The sequence below is a fragment of the Caretta caretta genome, chromosome 5 (genome assembly GCF_965140235.1).
Source record: "Caretta caretta isolate rCarCar2 chromosome 5, rCarCar1.hap1, whole genome shotgun sequence".
In the NCBI taxonomy this organism is placed as follows: Eukaryota; Metazoa; Chordata; order Testudines; family Cheloniidae; genus Caretta; species Caretta caretta.
Genome location: NC_134210.1, coordinates 33,711,922 through 33,717,921, shown reverse-complemented (window position 1 = coordinate 33,717,921; position 6,000 = coordinate 33,711,922).

Here is a 6,000-nt window from a genome sequence, read left to right as displayed (position 1 = left end):
GGTCAAATTCTACTGTGTGTCTGTTGGAGGGTGGTTCTCATTTAAATGCATATCCATTTGATCCACTTATATTAGGTGTAAAACCTGCTTTGCAAACTGGATTAAAATAATTGGTAGTAACTAATATCCAGCTGGGGGTTGTTATTATACCTATATTGTCATTTGCCTTTCCCCCACCTCTGTTAATGTAAGAGCTGTGCAGTCTCCTGTTGATCTTTATATATATATATATTATTGTAGCCTAGTCGTGGACCAGGACACCATTTTACTAAGTTCTCTACAGTCACAGGTCTGCTTTGTGTACTGTAAATGCCTTACAATATAGTGACAAAATGCAGGTGGGCTATTGGATAACAGTATCTTTTATCTTGTGTGTTTGGTGGGGTCCAAAGGTTGTGCTCCAGGAGTAGGAGTCATCAGTGTATTCTGATTCCTGCTCTGCCACTCACTCACTGTTTCACCCTTGGCTAATCACTTAACTATTTAATACTTTAGCGTCTCCATCTGAAATGGAGGTATTAATACTTACATATGCTGCTCCTGGGGGAATTCTGCACCACTGCACAATGCAGAATTTGCACAGAACTAATGTTCTGCACAGAATTTCATTTCCCCCCCCCCCTCAGAATTGGTGCTGCAGAGCTTCTGGCCGCCATTTGGGGCCGCTGTACCCGGCAGAGCCCCCAGCTTCCCAGCTCGCAAATAGAGAAAATTGCTGGAGGGTTTCTGACAGTTGCCATTTCCGGCATGCCCTGAAGGAGGGAGGCGGCATGTGGGCCATGGCCACACAGTGAGCGGAGTGCCCAGCCCAGCAGGGATGGAGGCCCTGCACAGTGTGAGCCCTGCACATCCCAACACTGAAATCACCACAGAAAACTCCTTACAAGCCCAGTCTGACCAGCATCAGGCTGTTTCTCCCTCTGGATCCCTGGGCTCTGAGGGGAGGGGGTGCAGATGTCTGGGCCAGGTGTCTGGCCCTGCAGCCGGGATCTGGGTGGAGTGGGTGTGGGTTTCTGGGCTAGGGGTGCCCTGCACAGCCCCCTCCAGCACTCCACAAATACCTCCCCCCAGAACCCTCCAACTGTACCCCTCTTACATCTCCTCCTCCCACCACCAGCAGTGTCTGCTATTTGGGAACCTCTATATGGTAATTCTATAGGGACAGAGTGAAAAAACGAGAATAGACTGGAGGGGCAGAGTTTTCCCCCAAGATGTGCGCAGCTGGCACATGGGATGCATCCAGACTGAGGCGCCCAAGAAAAAGCACCACAAATAAACAGGAACTGGGTTGTCGTAGGGGTTCCTTTAACTCTCTACTCCTGGAGGAATTTTTTTGTTGTCTGTATTGTTACAGACATACTTGCTGACAGGTATTTTGAAATAACTTACCAAAATAATTGAAACTGGCATGATTACATTTTGTTAATTTCACAAATAAAATATGCAGAATTTTGCAGAATTTTAAGATATTGCGAGCAGAATTTTTAATTTTTTGGTGCAGAATTCCCCCCAGAGTAATATGCAGTGGCCACCATTGTGGCTGACACAGCATGTCTGGAACTGAAAACATAAATTTGTGTAGACAGCCTGAGTTAAAGAACCAGGCTTTGTAGTTGAGAGCTCTGACATTCATATCCTCTGTGGATTGGACACAGAGAAGTACACATAATGCACACTGTCCATTGGTTACACACATGCCCACACAGAGTAGCAGGTTTAATTAAAGCCATTCTGAGACTCTCGTACAATATAAATGTTCTGTGGAAGTACATTGGTCACCTTTAAAAAGTCAGCTGTTCACCTGCTGTTAGCGGCGATCTCTCAGTTGGTCTCTCAAATGTAACTGTGGGTAAACATTTACTTTTAAATGGTGACCAGTGCAAAGTATTAAATTTTGATGGGACTGTTTCGCTGCTGGCTCACTCCTGATTTGCACTGGTGCAACTTCACTGGTTTCAAATGACAATTATTGCACTCATAATTAATCATTTCTAGACCCAAGTAACTTATCACAGCAGTTTTACACCTCTATAACTCCACTGAGGTCTATGGAGTTACTCCTGATTTACACTGGTGTAAGTGAGCAGAGAATCAGCCCCTATATGTTCTCTTCAGACACAAAACACCTTCTTTATATCCTTACTGTATTGATCCAGTATAAATTCCATGTACCATAGAATCGGGAATTCTGATGTACATTTTGATTAAACAAAGTATATACGCTTAATGTTTCCCATACATTTTGGGTGTTTACATTAATCCTTTCTTCAGTGAAAAGATACCTAATTGCTTATTCTCGCTCTTTAGTGGAGAATATTAGTATACTCTCTACCTAGTTCATCTAGTTAGTATCTGTATGGAGAAGGTATTTATACACACATCTTTTCTTAATAAGCTGCTTGGTAATTAATATATAATCATACAGAATATGGCACTGCACACTTTCCATTTTAAAGTTCCCTTCCATAGAATTGTGCATGAGCAAAAGGCAATTTGTTTCATGTTAACACTTTCTTTAATAGAAAATAGTATTTGACAAAGATAAAAGATTTCTTTCTTTCTATAGAAAGAAAATTCTATGGTATTAGCTTGGTTGCATTAAAAAATATTCTAACGCAAAGGGTAGATCATCTTCCTCCTCCGCTAGTTTTCCCATTGAAAGTCTGGTTTTAAAGAAAACTTTTGCAAATCTGGAAACACCCACCAGTTGATTTTCTTCTTTTCACACTCAATGGATCTTCAAGTACATTACAAAATAAGTAGTTGTTGCTAGGCAGGGCTATATAGGGCAGAGGTGTGGGGGGCATAAATGGCAGTTTGCTCTGGGCCCCCTGTTTGAGAGGGACCCCAAACCTGTGGAACAATATGGCAGGGAGGTAGCCAGGCGAAACTGGAGTGAGTGGTGTTGCAACCTGGCATGTGGGGTTGCAGTGCTGCTCAGGTTTTTGCCTGGCTCCTCCTCTGTCATGGGCTGGGGGGGGTGGGGGTAGGGGGGGATGGCATGGGAGGGATGATATGGCAAATTTTGAATGAGTGATGTTGAAGCTTGGTGCAACCTGTATAACTAGAGATGCTCCTGTGTACACCATGCTGCATCCTGCATGCCAGGCCCTGACCTGCCAGTTGCTGAAAACGCTGTGGCTCCACTTAGCACCAGGGACTGGCCAGGAAGTGGGATGGACCAATCACCCAAGGGTAAGACACACCAACAGTGAGAGCTAAGGGACGGGGTGTGGGAGGCAGGGGCTCTTGGGAGGGAATGTTAGGCTTTGGGGGGGTGGTTAGTTTTCCCCTGGGCCCACATATATGGAAATCATTGTGAATCTAGCAATAACTCTCTCACAGCATTTGACACTTGAATGCAATGGACAGTAATGGACAGTTGCAATTGCAATGGACAGTAATGGACAAAACCATGTTTTTGGTTTTGCAAAATATTGAACCCCTTAGATTTGGGCTGCATTTTTGCTAAAACAAAGGGGGATTTTACATTTTTCAGAAAATGCTATAAACTTACCTTCTACCTGCAAAGCTTCCGAAGATGAGCAAGCTGAGAATAAAGGGAGAAAACGTCCAGCGGAGGGCTACAAAAATGATTAGGGGATGAGGCTGAGGGAACTGGGATTGTTTAGTCTGCAGAAGAGAAGAATGAGGGGGGATTTGATAGCTGCTTTCAACTACCTGAAAGGGGGTTCCAAAGAGGATGGATCTAGACTGTTCTCAGTGGTAGCAGATGACAGAACAAGGAGTAATGGTCTCAAGTTGCAGTGGGGGAGGTTTAGGTTGGATATTAGGAAAAACTTTTTCACTAGGAGGGTGGTGAGGCACTGGAATGCGTTACCTAGGGAGATTGTAGCATCTCCTTCCTTAGAAGTTTTTAAGGTCAGGCTTGAGAAAGCCCTGGCTGGGATGATTTAGTTGGGGATTGGTCCTGCTTTGAGCAGGGGGTTGGACTAGATGACCTCCTGAGGTCACTTGCAACCCTGATATTCTGTGATTCTATGTCAATTTGATGACCTTCATTCCATCAGGAATGGCACCTCAAGTATTGCAGTCAGCATACAATTTACATTCAGATGGTAGCTTTTATTTTAAATGAATCAGAGGAGGGGACTGAATAAGAAGAAAAATATTCAGCTCTGGATTTTTTTATTTATTTGAAATCAGTTGTCCATATTCTTAGATAGCATAAATCAGCATAGCTTTATTGACTGCAACAGAATTACATAAATTTACATCAGCTGAGAATCTGACTCATTGATTACAAGCTTAAATATTCCCCTGCAGTGCTGTAAAGCCAAATACAATAGTGTTGTGCTTGTTCTTGAGAACAAGAATGTGAAACTGAGCAGCCTATTTTTAACTGTCCAAGGTGAGTGAAATGAAGAAAGTAAATGATGAAGAGTACATTTGATTTTTAGCAAAGAGATGAAAGGCCTAATAAGTGTTGTGCAACTGGAAAAGGAAGTGTGATGAACAGCACAAAATATTGTACTGGAATACTGCTTGGTGTCTACTGCATAGCATCGTTGCTCTAGGTACATGCAATACCAAGAGAATAGGTGTGCACACAGCAAAAGGGAATAGTGACATGCTGTAGATCATAGCGTTATGTGATATGTTCTCCTTATGTACACAAAGCAAGAGCAGAAAAACTGTTAAAAGCAGCCACAGGCAGCTTTCAGATCCAGGTTACTACATCCAGACTCTCTTTGGTTGTCCTCCTCGACCATTTTCCTGGTCACTTTGCACCACTGTCATCACCTAAACAGTGACTTCACATTTTGCATGCTCAGTGACTCATCCCCTATTGATGATAGACCCTGGTAAGTTTCTGGAAATGTCTGGTAAAGCATGGATCATTTGCTCTAGCTCAGATTCAGGATTTTATTATTTGGATCCCATCTCTAGTTAAAAATAGATACCAAGCACTTTATATATTTGCCTATGCAAGTTCTGTAAATAAGTAAATATGAAACAGAGCTCTTCTTTACTGTTCCCAATTGGCTGAATCCCCTGAGGAGTAATGGTCTCCAAAGGGCTTAATGAGATGACAAACTGCTCAGCCTTAAGCTTGTAAGAGCCATGTTATGAGCATTAGCAATAGCTGCACAGTTAAGAGCAATAGATTTGCTAACATTTTTTACCATCTGTACACAGAATCACAGTAATTCACTGAAACAATGCTTGTTGTTTGTAACAATACTCTGCAAGCAGATCATTCTTCTATCTTTTTTCCTTTCCTAACATTGATTGCAACATTCTGCTTTCTCCTGGAGCTGATATTTTCTTTGAACACTTTCTTTTTTAAAGGGAGTTAGTGCTAGTGTGGCAGTTCTCAACTGTTCCCCTACAGGACCCCCATTTCATGCCCTTTTCCATATTGGGACTGCCCTCCGATTTAGCGGGGACACCTAGACTAAAAACATGAGAAGGGCAAGGTTATCCGGACAGCTGTCCATGATCCCCTGTAGGTTACAGCCCACAGGCTGAGAATGCATGTGCTAGTGAAAGGTACTAAGCACACATCTTGGAAGACTGAACTTTATCTACAGAAATTGTACAACATGGTAGCAGAAATGCATTGTTTCTCTGCATTACTCCACCACTATTATGTCTCAGCACTGTTCTGGAGTGATGAGCCCTGGGTATAGGACAAGAATTCAGTCTTATAGACTTTTGCTGTTCAGTCTCTGTTATGCCTGCTAATAAAAATGATTATTAGTGCCATTGATAATGAGGACATCTAGTACCTACAAACTAGAGCAGGAACACAAATTCATTCTACATGCCAACCAAGCAGCTGTCAGCTGGAAATGTCATTTGGGTTGCTACTGATGTGTCCAAACTTTGGCCACTACTGACTTGGATCAAACAAGTGACCAAGAGGTCAAATTCTCTGCATCCATTACACGTCATGCCATGCATTCCCCTTGGCAATATGCACTTAAATATACCAAATAATATAACTGATGGTTATTTGCTTCTTATCTGATTATA